Consider the following 17,456-nt stretch of genomic DNA (forward strand, 5'->3'; position numbering starts at 1 on the left):
AAAGCTAAATCCATACATATCCTCCCGAGGCTTGTTTGTGTTTTTGTGTTTGTGAGACAGAAAACATAGTAATGATCAGTGTTGTGCAAGTTCACACCTCTCATGAACTAGTTCAAAGTTCAGTTCATACAAGTAAATATAGTTCACGTTCATAGTTCACCATTTAAATTCTGAACTAGTTCATAGTTCAGTTCATTTCATAGTTTAAGGTGGAAAGTGAGAATGAAAGACTAAACTTGTTTTTTAAAGGAAACTTTATCCATCACTACCCATTGCCTTAAACTGTACTTCATATGTATCAATTCCTAAAATAAATGTTTTTTTTATTATTGCTAATTTTTGCCTGTTTATTTATTCTTATCCTGCAAACAAAAGGCACAACAAATCATAGTGCCATGCCTTGCTATGAAACCAATCAGACCTTAAATTCTATCATTTAAATTTATAAAATAAATGTGTGGACAGAGGACAAAACGTTTTTTGGGGGGTTTGTTTTATTTGTCTGCTGCATCTTTACAAAACGGCTTCAGTTAAATAATGTAGGCTATGTAATATTGTAAAAAAAACATGAAATTAAAATGAAATGAAACATGAAAATCAAGATGGCTATTTTTATCAGACAGCTTAAGAAAGGTAGGTTTTTAACTTTTCAGACAAAGTCCTGAAATATTACTTGGAAAACTTAACAAGTACTGATGACATACATTTGGACATCAAAACTCCTTTTTAACTCTTTATACTGTAAACTGCACCCCTGTAGAACACAGGTGCCCCTCTGTTATGGGACTTAAAGACAAAACTTTGAGAAAACAAACATGTAAACAATGTTCTTATCAAAGAATATCAAAAAGCTTGCTTAGTCAACAGTCTAGACTACTGCTTTTTGTTAGCATTTAAAAGCAATTGCTTTTCAAAGTTGGCATCTCCCAACCTGTTTCTCCTGGGCCTAAAGATCTGGCCACCAATGCTGAATAGCCTCTCTACTGCAGCGCTCGAAGGGAGTGCTGTGTTGTATTTGACAAACAGCTTTGTCAGTTTTGGTAAGACCATGTACTCCGTGAAGTCATCATTGGTCTGTGCATCCAGGTAGATGTCCACCTCAGACTTTTTGACATTTGATGGGCGGTTAAATCTGAAAAAGGATGGCCTTTTTCTCTCAGAGCCACCAGATGACTTGGCTTGATTAGAGTCATTAGCTATGTCAACAGTTTGAAATTCTTGCTTCAGCATCATGCGATATTGCAAGCACTTAATCTCATCCCCCACCCAGTCCATCTTGAATGCTGGCAGTAGTATAGCTGCCAGTATGTTTTCTTTCTTTTCGAGCATTCCTTCCACTCTTGTAGAGAGTGACTGTATCATGTTCTGGATGAGGGGACGACATGCAATTAAACCTTGCGTAGCTGTAGGCTCGAAACTCTCATCCAATAGGCCATTCAAATCGTTCTTCAGCTGGACAATAGTGGGAGCCAGGATCCCAAGGAATGTGTTTTTCTCCCCCTGAAGGATGTTCAGGGCAGAGGCTAGTGGGCTCATCACATTCACAAACTTGTGAATGAAGTCGCTTTCTTCTGCAGTAAATCGACGTAGGCCAAACTCATCACAGACAGTGTGCAGGAGGAGTCTGTTATATTCAGGATCTGTAGACAGACTGTCCTGGGGAATCATAGTTGCTATTTTAGACAGTCGCTGCATGGAGAGAAACATAGAGTTCCAACGTGTATCATTTGGTGTTACAAAGCCAATCCCAAGCTTTTCCTCAACAAAATCTGAGGCTTTTGGACTTCTCTTCACTCTGTTCCATAGAGCAGATGCCTTTGAAAAGACGGGCCTCGCTCGCGTTTTGTATCGTCCATCAGATACCTTTTCTGTGTCTTTGGCAACCAGATTTAAGGTGTGAGCCATGCATCTTCTGTGAGGTGGAAGGCAAGGATCCTCTAAATCTGAGAGAGGTGCAGGCTCAATCTCATCATCCTCATCTGAGCTCTCACTGGCAGGGATAGATTCTTCTGATGCATCATCTTCAGTTGCTTCATCAGCTGCATCAGTAATGGCAACACTCGCTCCAAAACAGTTGAATGCCTTAACAAAATTTGAAGCGTTGTCCGTCACAGTGCACACGATTTTATTTTGGATTTTAAACTCCTTATACACATCTGCCAACACTTTTGCCAGCACATCATATGTGTGTGCTCCTCTGACTCGGCGGCATGCAAGGACTGCTGACCTTCTCTGTGATATATCATTTTTGTCCAGCCAATGAATGGTAATGCCCATAAATCCTTTGTTGACAGCTGACCAACAATCTGCTGTTGTGCAAACATGGTCAATATCAGCAAGTTCAGCTTTAAGTTTACTGATGACCTCACTGAATTCTTGATTTAACAGTCCCTGAACCTGCCTTCTTGAAGGCACACGTCTGCCTGGTTGCAAACCATTCACTAGTCTGATGAAGGAGGGCTTTTCCACTTTAATCAGAGGCTGTAAATCTTCAACAATGTAGTCAATTATGAGTTTGTCTACCTGTTGCTGGGAAATCATACCCTTGAAGGCTGCAGACAATGTGGTTTGGGTCATTTGGGGCTGTTGGCAGGGGGTCTTGGTCTTTTTTTGACTTTCAATTTCTTGTAGATAGCCTTTTAGGCTAGCTGGATGCTTCAGCTCCACATGCTGTTTTAAATTAGATGTTGATGAGGCTGACGTCCGGACTTGCTTTTTCAGCGCAGGAGGACATAATTTGCACAAAAAGGTGAGATTATTACAATCAGAATCTTTATCCGATATTGTGTAAAAATCCCGCAGATGATGATAAGGTGCATCGGATGTAGTGGCTGAGGTTGCATCTCTCCTTTCACTTGCCATTTTTTAAGAGGCCAGAGCTGTTGTGTTGCAGGTATGGCCTGCCCCTTTAAGGAAAGTTTGTAGTGTGTGACGTAGTGCACCTGGGCATTGTGGGAATGACGCTAAAAGTGTGTTTATAACGAGAAGTGGCGGACCACCTAGAGGTGATGCGAGTGTTGCTCCTGCTGTATATCCGAGAAATGAAGTGGCCGCATTCCAAGTAAAGAAACATCTCCTCCTCCTTCTTCACGGAGCGGTCCGGACGGCTGGTTACCGGCCAGACAGCGAGCCAAGATAACCCGTGAGCCGAGCTCCAGACTACGGCTCGGATCCGAGACACTGGCCAAAGAAGAAAACACATCGCGGACATTTCACGAGCACAGAGCAACGACATGGTGAAAGCATTCGATTTAGACAGCGTCTCTCCTCAGGAGAAGGAAAATATTCCGTAACGTTTTAGTTAGACCTGAGATAATATTGTAACGGACTGGTAGTTAGGTTTATGTTCTGTTTGACTGCTATGTGTTTATTATGACTTATGTTCAGCTTACTAGACCATGTCAATAAGTATTGGGATTTCCAGAGGGTCAGTGAACCAGTCGGGGTGGGGCAAGTGACAGTTCTAGACCAATGGCTGGAGAGTTACCTGGCATGACAGGCTCTCATTGGTTGATGAGTTGGCATGTCAAGGGTGAATGAGGAAGTGGAGTGAAGAACACAGTGGTGGATGAAGTGTCGGAGTTACGAACAAGAAGTGTGTCGTGTTCGCTGGACTTTAATAAAGTTACACATAAAAAGAGAAGTTTCTTGTCGTCTATACGCGAGGACGCTGAAATATGAACGTGTTCACCGTTCAAATTCATTATTTTTCATTGAGGTGCGTTCAGTTCATCGTTCTCACAAAAGTGAACGTGTTCAATGAACGCGTTCTTTTGCGTTCGTTCATGCACAACACTGGTAATGATCTGTTATTTCTTTCAGTGCCTTTTTACTTGTGCGGCTTCTCACTCCCGGATATTGAAGTATTAATTCCTGGTGTTTGTTAGACTTGGCCGTGTCCCTCCGTCTTTTCCTCCGCTAGTTTATGTTGCGCCTTACTTCTCGTCAGAAAATTCACCTGATCGATAAACTGGGAAGTGTTCAAATGTGTCTATGCATGTTGTGTATTTTTTTGACAACACCGCACTGCCCCTTTTCTGATATTCCCGGGTGTCTTCAGGTGTGTGTGTGTGCGTGTGAACCTCTTCTAAGTGTATATTTTTTATTGTTTCATCATTGTGGGGTTTGAGGCAAAGATACCATCAATAAATGATCATTGAATGGCAAAGGCAGAAAAATAAAAGATCGCCCGAAAACCCCCTCAAGAAACGTATACAACTTTGAACATCTCAGTTCTTAAATAATGCCAACAACCTGAGGAAACCACGCTGAGTTTTCATTTATTCATGCCATCAATTTCTCCACTTACTTCTTTTCAGGGTCATTGGGACAACAGGTTTATGAGCTGTTTTTATAATATCAGAAAATGTAGGTAGCAGAAACTAATGCGGTTCTAAATCCATTTTCTAGAACATCACACGATCATTAAATTGACAGAGTTCCCCAAATTCTTCACATACTCAATGAGCGTGAATATTTTAAAATTTCAATAAACTAAGGCTTTTAAGTTGAAGGGGTTCAGAGACGCCTGAGTTCTTGCCTTCAGCATTTTTTCGTGCCGTCATGTGAGTGTCGCTCGACTGCGTGTGACATGATTAGAGTCGGTCTAAAGCCTTGTAATTCTTCTCTCTAATAAAGGAAAGATGTGATACCAGGCCTCCTGTCAACTTTACTATACCACACCAACACTCTGAAGCAATGCACACACATATCATTCCACTGTGCGCCAACACACACACACACACTCCTTACAGTTTTCAGCTCTGTGTTTCTCTGTCACATTTATCATATTTAGTGAATTCTGATGTCCTGCCTCCATGCTTTGCCCAGGCTCCGCCCCTTGCCTGTATTTCTCCGATTTTTTCCTGCTGTTGTGAACTCGTCTGATGAGGACTATCTCCCGCTCAGTGCATCAGCTGTGGAAGGCAAAGTTCTGGTATTTACATTATGACGTATAAATTGCATAGAATATTTTATTTAAAAAAACCAGAGAGTGTTCGTCGTTTTGTGTATGATATATATAGACCCCCATTTCTCTTTCACCCACACAAACATAGAGAGAGAGAGAGAGAGAGAGAGAGAGAGAGAGAGAGAGAGAGAGAGAGAGAGAGAGAGAGAGAGAGAGAGAGAGAGAGAGAGAGAGAGAGAGAGAGAGAGAGAGATAGCACATCCATCTCAGTGAGTCTTCATTATGGGTGATAAGTCGCCCATGCACGGCTTTATATTTAATCGTGATAAATATATTATAGTCTTCATTGCTGTTTTAGGACATGGGGCATACATCAACAGGAACAATTATATGTATTGGGATTCAGTTTATAGTCTTTATCCTGTCATCTGTGCTTCAGTCGCGTTATTAATGTCCTTATTTGGAAGCTGACTCAGACTTTGACTAAAGAGCTCCACAGTTGTGCTACATCTTTTGCTAGTACCTTTGTTAGAATATTCTGATTTACAGATTCTGATTTTGTAATCATTTTACTGTAGGTGTAGTCTGCCCTTTTCCATCTGTTGTTGTTTCAGAATGTAACCAATGTGCAGGTGCCTCTGCTCTGAAGGAGGCCAACATGTTCTGTGCCGCACTTAGATTGTTGATATATTGTTTAAAAAATTGTTCTGTAAAAAGGATCTCGCTCCCCACAATGGAAGACAGAAGGTCATGGAGGATATGATACACCTATTGGAAAAGATAATGCATGTTTGTGCATTATACCAGCACCTGTCTAGTACATGATGGGGAGTCTTTTTCTTATGAAGGGCCATTTCTATGTTTATAAAATCTCTGCTTCATGAAGACAGTCACTGACTCAATGGTCCGAACAGCCTCTCTTCGGTGAGCAGCTGAGTTCAGAAGGTAGTGGTAGCGTTAATGCTATTTGCAGCTGATTTTGCAAATGTCTGTTTCGAGATTAACGAATACCTCCGGACGACTTGCTGAAGTGTAGTGCAGGAGAAGGTTGTTACACCGAGCCTAAGCTCAAGAATTTCATGATGTTGGTTGTCAGGTACATCAGCTGATTCCTCCATCAATGATGTAGCAAATGTGTTGTTCCATGCCCTGAAAATTAATGTCTGGAGAGTTTTTGTACACTTATCTGCATATTGAAACTTAACAGACTTTTTTCACAGCAGGGTAGGAAAGTGCAGCGTAACCCGTTTCCAGTAGCCCATGTCCAAGCGTGCATGACTTGCAAAGACAACAATTCCCTCATCACGTCAAACTCGGGCATGATCTCTGGAGAATGTCTGTTGTTTAGGTGCTGGCCAGAGAGAAACCAGTAAAGCTTATGTGTGGTGCCCTTCAGTTTGCTACAGTATGTTACTTTGTACTTTGTCTGGTACTCGCACGTCTCCAGTGGCAGCCAAGCATTCCCTCACAAATTCTCTTACTAAATTAGTTTCACAAAGCTAGACGCTTGCATGCTGTGTAACATTGCATTAACTGATCCAGTTTAACATTTTGCAAAGATTAAAGATGTTTGAGATGTTCCCACAAACTATGTACAAAGACAAATGAATCCTCCTTTTCTTGAATAAACGCCACGATGCATGTCGGCGATGATATATAACTGCGACATGTGTGTTAGGTTCACCCTGACCTCGACCTTGACAGTCGTGAAGATGGGACCCCCTGAAGCACAATCTACTGAAAGTTGATGTCATGTTTTTTTCTCTCTCCTCTGACTGGATCAAATGTGTCTTACAGGCTGCATATGGCCAACATGCCCCCGCGAATCAAGTAAGACCAAATCCCTGTATAACAATTCAATGTTATTTCACAGTTTCACAATAATTGGCAAAAATGAAAAAAATAAGAAGAAAGAGGAGCGCACTGAGTTTATGTCAAAGACTGAATCTGCACTTAAGGGCTGGTAGTTGCAGAGTGGAGCTGCTTCACATAAAGTTTTAATCAGGCACAAAGTGAAGTCATCCAGGGGAAGTTGTTTTCAAGAGAAGCATCTACAGTATATGCAAGTATTATAAATGTAACAGAGCCTTATGGTTGTCAAGTAGGTTGTTAAGCATTTGTAGAAGATACACTTACATGCACGAAAGTAACATATAAGAAAAAAAAATCCTGCCAAATGATGCATAACCAAGTTGAAATGACTAGAAATAGATTTAACTCTTGTTAAGAATTGCAAACAAGTAAGTAAGCAAAAAATTGAAGATTCAATTATTTACATTTAAACCATGTAATATAATAATATATAACTTTTTTTTGTACAGCACTTATCTTAACAGGGACACAAAGTGCTTTTACATGAAAGTCCATGTAGACAACATGGTATATTTCTTCTTGTTTTTCATAGCATTATCTATCTTTTTTTTTACTTCCTCTTTCCTTGTATTCTGGAACAACCTCAGAGTCAAAGTTCGTGGACAGAGGAAAGTCAGAAAAAGGCTAAGGCCTCATGTGGCTATTGGGTTAGGACAAACCACGGGAAACCATTCTCTCCCATGGCTTAATGCACCGACTGATCCAAAGTAGCCGAGGGGTTAAAATACGAGGCGAATACAGGATGCAAGTGCACACACAAACAGTCACGTCGCGCCTTTTCAACCAGCAGTCATAAAGTTGAAATGTCTCCGTTGAATCATTTAACAACAGCAGCATCAGGGGAGTCGTTTGGCCTCAGCAGCCTCAGAGTCACACACCACATGCACACGGTTTTAGCTGAAGGACAATGTGACCGTGTTGTTTGTGACTGTTGCTGAAGTGTTTCTTTTTTCGGAGACGTACTTAGGTCTCTGAGAGCTTGAGATAAGATGAAATTATCTTAACTCGAGATCCTCGTGCTAGAATGAGCAAGTAATCGCACCTTGATCGAAGATTATTATGTCAAGCGATGAAATGCAGAAGTCAAGAATTCACTTTAATGCTCAAATGGTAATTGCAGTTCAGAAGGGAAGCTGCCTTGAGTATTCCTTCACAGCAGAAATTATTTTACACTTAATCACAGAAAGGTAAAAGTATAAATCAACAAAGATTAAAACCTGCTTTTAGGTAATAATAGGGCCATGTAAATCATGTAAAACTAGTATTCTGACTGCTCAATTTGCCAGTGTATGCTCCACATCATGCACTTGTGGTTACAGGGCTTTTCAGACAATAGCACAAAAGTGTGGAATGCTCCACCTACATCCTAAGATTTGCTGATTCTGTGGAACAGTTCAAAAACCAGTTCCTACCCTGCAAATAAACAAATAAACTGTACCCAAAGCCTCATGCTGCATGTCTCCTCTAGTGTGTGGAGTAACATAGAAAACCAAAGGCAGGTGTTGGATGCAGTTTAATTGAATCACTAGACAAGTCTCAGAGCGCATGCATACCTAGCCATGTCCAGTAGTCCCATTCAATTCAATCAAGCTGCACCACGTCCTTCCAACAAGGGCCTTGCTAGTCCGTCTAGTAGTTTTTGTGTATTCTTGTGAACAACCCAACAACAAACGGACAGGGGGGGAGGACAACAGAGGTAAACAAACTTAGAAAGTTACCACCTCAAGCGGTCAATATTTAGCTCCTGGTGATATATCTTGTGTAACAGACATTGCTTCTTCATAAAGAGTTTTAAATCGTCACATGAACAGTTTATCTCTGTCTCGCCATAAAAGTCTCATGTTGTTGACGATCTGCTTTCCATTTTGTTTTGTTTTTCGTCAGTTCCCAATCCTGGAAATGTGTTTTTATTTACATCACCAGCCTCGTCGTCCATATGAGAGTGAATGAGCATCATGGAAAATTCAAATCTGTGTTTTTAGCTACACTCATTTGTAAAGATCTCGTTTTATGGCAGAGGTTTAAATCGGCACAAATCTCTCAGACAAAAAATGAAAGCCACGAGTGCAGTTTATTGCAAACAGGATTTAATTTGCTCATGCATTAAATTGACTGGGACATATAGCTTTCTCAATAAAGCACTGTCTATTTTTAATTAAGCCAACATGAGGCAATAAAATAAATATAAAAAAAAATGTATATATTCAAATTGAACAACAATGTCTTAAGGCATCCTAACCCAGACAGAATAATTAAAACCTCTCCAGTTTGACAGCTCTCTGCCCCATTTCCCCCTCCTTATCCCCTGTGGTGATCCCTACATCTCCTTCTGCATGCACACTAACACAATAAGCCCGAGTGGGGACGGTCGTGTGCCTGGCAGTGGGAGAGATGGAAATATATAGTTTGAACTGGAGGACAGGTTGTCTTTTCAAAAGCATCTCTGCCTGCTTAAAATGCAAAAAAATGATGGGAGAACATTTAAGAGATTCGTTTTTAATCTATCATGTGCTCTGTACCTTTGAGCAAATGTGGCTGGACATGTTTTAGGGATTGTGCTACCTTCAGTGGAGAGATATGACTGCTGTAAAGTGCAGTTTTATAATCGATGTTTTGTGCAATAAGGAGGAAAAGAGGTCTGAACTCATACTGGAGATATTTCATATACATTAAAACTATACGGCAGCACTGTGCTTGGTGAACCGTTACATTTACATTGATTTTCATATGGTGGATTCATCATGTGGAGATCAGTGAGCTCTCTTGGCTTTACATCCTGCTTTGTGCTTTGGTTGCACTTTTCCCCAGGTTTGTGGTCTTTCCCGGAGCGCGGGCTGTTTTACTAACTGCTGGGTAACAGTTGGGTGGGAGGCTTAAAGCAGCAAACAGATTGTCAACGCTGATAAACAGCATGCTCGCCTTGAACCTGCAGAGACCAAACGTTGCAAGGTGTGTGCGTGCAGCTCCCTCTCTAGAAGCACCAGATGGTGGTGGCACAGCAGAAAGAACACCTGTCATTATTGTAGATTCATCCCTTTACCGGTGAATCTTCTAACCCGCATATTCCGATAGCAGAGAGGCAGAGGAAATGTTGGGATGCGCTAATGAAAAATATTTTTGGAACTCTCGCACTCATGAAACAAAATGAAATAAAAATGTAATCACTGCTAAATAATGATTGCCACCATTTGTCCAGATAGGAGCTCATAATGATGATGAGCGACCTTTAAGCTCAGTGGAATAAATAATAATCAAATCATAAAATAAGAATGAAACATGCAAATGAAAACTAATGCAGTCCAATTACAATATCCATCGTTGTTATGGTTGGGGATGTATTATAACATCACGGCAGCTTCCCTGTCTCCATTGGGAATAATACCACATTGTTAACATTAGTGAGGACAGATTGTGTAACCTCCCAGTAAAATAAAACCCCCAAACACACACACATAAAGTATAGCCATGCTTTGCCATGCACATTAACCAGACAAAAATGCACACATATGCACACACACAATGCAGTTAATGGTATACAGTACAGACAGATAAACACACACAAACAAACACACACACACACGTATGACAGCCATGACATTGAGATAAGGATCTAATGAGGTGCTGTGAGGAGACTGATTATGAGGATTCAGTGTGGATACTTCCTGTCTTCAGCCTTGAGTGGACCTTCATTAGACTACTGTTAAGGAGATAGGATATTCAGATTCAGCCACAGACAGATAAGAGGAGGAAGCGCACGAGAAATGAGGATAATGTATTCTAATGACTCCCACAATTAGGAGAGATTTGAGATCAAAAGTGCCACTAATGTGACTTATTTGTAATCAGGGTCATTTAAAGAGAAACCGGGTACAGCTAGACTCGGCAAAGAGCAGCGACCGAGGTAGGGGTATTACAGTAAAAGTAGAGGTGGTGTGAAGTGCAGTCGGAGAATGGATAGTGAGATAAAGTGAGGCGTGGACGGAGGGAGGGAAGGATGGAAAGCTAAAGAAAGGATTAGCCATGCGGCGAGCCGAAGAGGTTGAATGGGTAATGAAGGAGACAGGCCAGTAATGCATGAGAATAGGATAGAGGAGCTTAGCAGGAGTCGTGCAGTGCATTGATTACCTCTATATGTCATTAGCTATAGTCCCTATACCTAGAGGGTTTAGAGGGAGGGAGGGGGGGGGAGTGGTTAGGAAGTGATGAGCCAGAGGAAGAAGGGAGTACGAAGCGAGGTGTGAGTGCTCAGAGGAAAACAAAAATATTAGAGCGGACATAAAAACTGTCATCAGCCTTTTCCGTTGACCCTCTGGCAGATGTTCGTTTTGATGCTTACAAGCCATCGTGCAACATGTATCCCTGCCTTCGTGGCGGATTTTATAAGATGTTGGAGCAATTTAATGCTTATAATTTTTATTTTTATTGCGACCGTAAAATTAAGTGTCATATAGTAACACACTGTGGCTGTAAAGAGAGCAGATGTGCTCACTGCTCCGCTTCACCTGCATGCTTGGTGAGCCGTAAAATGGATCAGTGAACTCCGTGGCTTCACGCGACTGAATCACTCCACGGACAGACCACTTAGGGTCATGAATAGAGACAAATGTTTCGTTCATACAAGGACAGAACACTGTGAGTCCATGCTTATGTTGGGTTCTGTCATTTTACGATGAGTATCAGGGTGCCGGATTGAAGAGAAAAAAATCTGAGATTTCGAGAATATTGTCGCAATATTCCAACTCCTTGTAGTATTCCGACTTTATCTCAGAAGGTTTTTTCTTCAATATGTCCCTAAAACTATACAACTATACTATGGAATCAAGTGAGGAAAGTCATAACACTATTTTCACAACAAGATTTTTAGGAAATAACCAATACACTCTGGAGTACTACTTCTACATACAAAATCACCAATCTCATTGCTTCTTGAGAAACAAGAAAGCCCCTTAGCAAAGCGTGTCACCAACGATAGCCTGATAGCTGATCACTACCTAATGTGGTGCTGATGAGCCAATAGATTAAGTATTTCATTATATGTGAGACCGATACTGAGGTTTAACTTCAAGAGATACCGCACATTCCTAATTTTAACACTGATTTAGCAAAAGTCTGGACTTCTGATATTCCCTCTGTAAAATGACACGCAGCCAAAAATGTGAACTTTGTTCCCTAATATTACAACTTTATTGTCAAAATCTCCGATTTATTGCCTTTTTAGAGACTCGTATACTCCATTGTGATCATTCACCAACCTCTGCTTAGGAGATGCTTGATAAGAGTTATTGATTCAATTATTTACCTCACCTATTTGCTTTTATTTGGTAATTTAGATGGGCATTAAAAAAGGTAGAAACACACTCTTAGGAGTTCAATGCACTTAAAGAGTAGATTAAGTTTTTATTATCTTTGGGGGAGAGATATCTCTTGCTCTGCAGCCGGTAGTCAAGGTGGAAAACTGACTTGGCTAACCTAACACATCCAAAAGTTTTGGATTTTCACAAGATTGCATCAGAAATACAAGATAGAATTCACTAATATTTTTTTTGTATAAATTCATTATGCCCTGAGGTTATCTTTATGCTTAGAGCAGTTTCACAAACACACATTCTAGATGCTTTGCTTGCCCCCCTTTAATTAAAACCATAATTTAAGGGGTAGGACACACACACAACTGAATTGCACAAAACTCTGTAAGACATCGCTGCATTAATGATAGCGGTCCCCACTGGAAAGCAGTTCAAGCATATGCATGGAAACACATACAGTAACTCACCCTTAATGAAGACTCATTAAATCAGAATGCTGGGTGATTGAGCTCACTAATTCTAACAATCTTCTGTTTCACTGCTGTCTGGGAATAGGCGAGAAAAATAATGCAAACATGCCTCCCAATAGCAATGAGTGGGTGGTGGCCCTTTTCTGCTCGGTCTCTTTGAGAAAGTAAGTGTATTCTCCCAGCACGCACAAGGTGGTCAGCGAGCCGCCTGTTGCCCAGCGTCTTCGGTGAAGTGTCGCACTATTTGTGCATTTGTGACGGCGTGAGTGCTTGTGGTGACTCACGACTGCCGAGACAAAACGGATCCAAACAGACAGTGCTAATGGAGAGATCCAAAGGGACCCGAGCTGATGCAGAGGGAATCACTGGCACTCACACACACACACACACACATACAGAAACACAGACAGTCTGGGCCTTACAGTCCCACAGCCTGAGACTTGCTGAAGGGTTATTAAATGAATTCTCAGAGAGGGGTCTTTCTGGAAGGATGTTGTTTGGCTGCAGTAAATGAATTAGCTAAAGAGCGAAGCCAGCATGGACACCGACAGCCACTAAGCTCCCATCTGGTACTTTACACAGTGTGCGGAATAAAGAGTCTGTTGTTTTGGGCTATTTTTTTTTTATGTGTTTCACAGCTGTGTGTTCTTGTCCCCAGTTAGTGCCTGTGCCTGACTTTGTGTGCTCCGGGCTAGGCGTGGCTGCCTGTTAATTGATCTCCCTCAAGCAAGCAATACATCCACAAGAGGGCAGGGCAGTCAAAGGTTTCCGACAACGACAAAAACGGCGGCGGAGGAGGAGGTTGTGACACTGTAACTCTCAATAAAGTGGCAGAAGTGGCCACATTGTTAACTGTTGACCCCCTGTGATGTTTTATTTATTTTCTTACCAAATCGCAAAATCTTTCAACAAAAATATCTACCATGGTTGACATTTCTTCCCTGTGTCCTATAGTCGTCTCACTCGGGGTACTGCCGCCCATAATTTTCGGTGGTACTCCATAGACATATCCAACATTGGTATAAATAACCCTTTGCTTCTAACCCATCTGTGTGAACACAACACAGCACCCGGGGAGCAGATGTTAGGGGAGTAAGGTGCCTTGCTCAGGGGAACTTTGACATTGAGTAGAGTTCATCTATCCTCTTGGACTTGAACAGATCCAGGTCTGGTCCATCCTCCGGACCACGTATGTTCGTGGCCTCCAACCAGCAACATTCCACTCTGATGTCCCAAAAGTGACGTCACGAACAGGGTTCGAACCTGTGCGGGGAAACCCCATTGGATTTCGAGTCCAACGCCTTAACCTCTCGGCCACCGTGACCGCATACACCTACTCATCCTTTAAAACTGTATAACTAGTCTTATACCTGTCTTAGGACCTCTACCAACCATTCATGTCTGGACTTCTATCTTAACTCTGTATTAAACCTTTTGAATATACTTGTCTCGAAGGTCCTGTGTTAAAGTCCAGCCCCTAACACAACACACAGAGGCCTGTAGGAGCTCATCCAGTAGTACCAAACTATTGGTGGTATTTACGTTTGGATGGAAAAATAGTACAGGGAAACAATAACATGTATATCACATGAAATAGGTACTCTACAGTCACCGACTTTGCTATTAAAAATAAAACAACACACAGAGAAATGAACAACACTGATATATCCTGATGTTTAATGCTGGAGGTCAACTGACCCACATAACACATTTTAGATGACAGTTTACAGAGGACTTTCAAAATAGCCCAAAGCTGAAATCATATTCATGTTAACCAGTTGTTCCAATGACTTAAGGCAAAGTCTTTACTGTCCTGTAAAGCTAAAATAATTCAAATATACTAGGAGTGAGACATTTGTTTTGCACGTTTCTTCTCTCATTGTGAACCTAACAAAAAATTCCTAAAATATTCTGTATGTTGTACAGAAGTTATTTATTTCTTAGGCCATTGTAACTTTATTTTTTCTCACCTTGTCCTTGTTCGGTTATCTCCCATTCCAGAGTTAATTGTGTAATGATATATGGGTGGTTGCAAAAGTCTGAGACCACTTTTCTTATTTATGGTGTCAAGGTTTTGAACCCAATTTTATTTCCTGCATTATTTCATGTGGAAACAGCAGATAAGCTAAGAAATCAAGAGCATAATATCATTGAGCGAAATAGCAAAAACAAGCTCAATCCTAGGTGCAATAATCTCTCTCTGTTCTTTCAACTGTAAATAAGTGTCAAGGATTTTCCCATTATTAGGTGTTGGGCCAGAGCCCAGCGGGGGGGCCACCAGACACTGAAGCCGAGAGGAACAAAGGGTTGTTAAACTTTGGGCGGGAAACATCCTCCTGCAGGCTCAAGAATCTCCCCCTGGTGGTGGAGAAATGTCCTGGGGTTTTCCCAGAAACCCCCGCTCAGTTCCAAGCCCCGCCCACTCAGATCCATTTCTGACACTCAATTGGCTTAAAGCCAGCATCATCCTATGACCAACTCCTCAAGGAGGAGGACCTCTCAGGTAGAACAAAACCACTGAGACCCCAATAATCGCTGCCATTTTTACCCTGCTCTGAAGACAACACCAGGCCCCCTTCGGGGCCTCCCAGCTGATTCAGTGCTAACGGGGGCAACCTTAACTTTTAGTTTGGCAACCAGAGTTATTTTCTTTCATTTCTTTCATTGTCTTTTATCTGAGTCGACGTTTTTATTTTCAAAAGGACTTTTGCTCTTTTAACTTGAAAAGACCAAACAGGAAATTGCACGCGGAACAATCTCAGACTGTTCCATTTTCCCCACGGACTTTTCTTTTCCCCAACGATCTACAAACGGCTTCCACAGCCGTCCCCTGCAGAAGCGCGAGATTCATTCCGCTGAGGAGCACGAGCTCCACATCCCTGAAGAAGAAGGACGACGTTCATCCCGTTGAGGCAGCACGAGAAAATCCGCTGTTTGTCCGGTCCAGCGGCCGAAGACCGCTTGAGAGACCACGTGATTCACTGGCCCGACGCGCACGCACACCGCGAGGGTGGTACAGTAAGAGGCTTTATTGTCTGGGCAGATGTTAATCTAATACGTAGCGTATTGTTTTAATACTTGAATGTATTTGTTTTGTATGAGACCGCCGAGTCTCTAATGTTTAGCGGCGACTCGCCACTTCCGGTTTCCGGTTACGGCCTTGTGCCACAGTTTTTAAGCGCCGTGAGCAGCGTCTCCAGCTCATTGTGACCGTTTGAACAACTTTAAAGAGACTTTACCGGTCAAACCTCAGCACACAACGCCACTTGGGTGCTGAGTGGTAAAGTAAATGTAACTTGTCTCTGACGGTGCTTTTAAGAGCTTTGCTCTCTCCTTGTATGCTCTCTCTCTCTCTCTCTCTCTCTCCTTCTAAACCGACCTATACATACATCCGATCTGTATTTAGAATACAGTTCATGTAACATAGTTAAATCTATATTCAGAGAGGCTGGACACATCTGGAAGCCATGCGGCCGAACGCCGAAGCAGAGACAAAGAATTCTCTTTGTCTGAAAATCCCTTGGTGTAATTCATGTGACGACCACCAGTGTGAGCTCCGGCCACATGGTGTCATTAACATAGACTCCATTTTGAATAACGCAAGTTAAACCCACCATTTTGAGTCTATTATTGCCACGCCTCCTCTCTCCCTCTCCTCCCATTCTGGCTCTAAATTCATAACGGCTCCGCCATCTTGTTTTGTAGTCAATCCGCCATTTTGAGAGTTTTTAGGCCTTGATTCCACGAATCATGATCGGCCGCCATCTTAGATGTGACGTCACCAAGTGACTGCGTCATCGCCACGCCCCTTTCTTTTCTCTCTCTCTCTCGCTCTCTCTCACACACACACACACACCTACACAGACACAGAGACACATTGATAGACACAGACAGATACACACACACAGATACACATAGATGAATACATGTGTTTTTCTAAATTGTGATAAGCGGCTGCTGTTGTTATCTTTGAAATATGGGAGTTTGTTAAAATGATGAATCATTAAATAACACTAACTTTATTTCACATGCATACACATAGACACACACACACAGAGAGACACTTTGACACAGACACACACCGAGACAGACATACATAGGTAGAACGCCGGTTTTACATGTATTGTCTGAATTGTGCTGCTGCTGTGTTTATCTTTGAAATATCGGAGCTTGTTAAAATGATGAATCATTGAATAACATTAACTTTATTTCCCCTTTTTAATAAATACTTTTGTAATTAAAGTATTTGTATTTCTGTGATTATTTGTACATGTGTATGTGAATACAGCTGGATTATGATTGCCTGTGCTCGAACTTAGTAGCCTTCACTGTTAATTAAATAATTATTAATATTTAAATATTGAGATTATTGATTTGACATTTATCATTATGAGACTGATAACTATAGTTTGACTCGTTGGTCCCTGTAACCAGGGTGGTGCCCCGCGACAATAAGCAATGATTACAGATTTGTATTATTCTTAATTGATAATTTTATTGTTTTCATTAATTATTTTAACTATTATTAATGGATAACCGTATCATTTCTAATTAAATGTGTTACATTTCTTAATTAATAGCTTTATCATTTTTGATTATTTTTAAGAAATAATTGTTATTTTAATAATCATATTTCATGATTATTAATAATTAGCCAACGTCAATTCTACTCCTACTATTGCACAACATAGGAGACCTACGTTGACATTTGCATGACTCTACCTTCATGACTCTACCTTCAGTGATGAGCAGTTCTTCTCAAATCCGGCTCCTACAAACAACCCACAGCAGCAGCATCACTATCATCTGACATCAGCTGCCTCAACGAAGAGAAGCACTTCAAGCCATCACATTAGAGAGGTTAGTGTGATATATCTTTAATAATTTATTATTGCCCTT

At 41.3% G+C, this 17,456-nt stretch overlaps 1 non-coding gene across 1 annotated transcript; it reads right to left on the reverse strand.

Annotated features, from left to right (window-relative positions):
- Window positions 1-13,799: 13,799 nt before the first annotated feature.
- trnas-cga (transfer RNA serine (anticodon CGA)) lies at window positions 13,800-13,881 on the reverse strand. The gene has a single exon. It is a non-coding gene; the product is annotated as a tRNA-Ser (tRNA).
- Between the last annotated feature and the right edge of the window lie 3,575 nt (window positions 13,882-17,456).

This window comes from Pleuronectes platessa, chromosome 5 (assembly GCF_947347685.1).
Source record: "Pleuronectes platessa chromosome 5, fPlePla1.1, whole genome shotgun sequence".
Classification (NCBI taxonomy): domain Eukaryota; kingdom Metazoa; phylum Chordata; class Actinopteri; order Pleuronectiformes; family Pleuronectidae; genus Pleuronectes; species Pleuronectes platessa.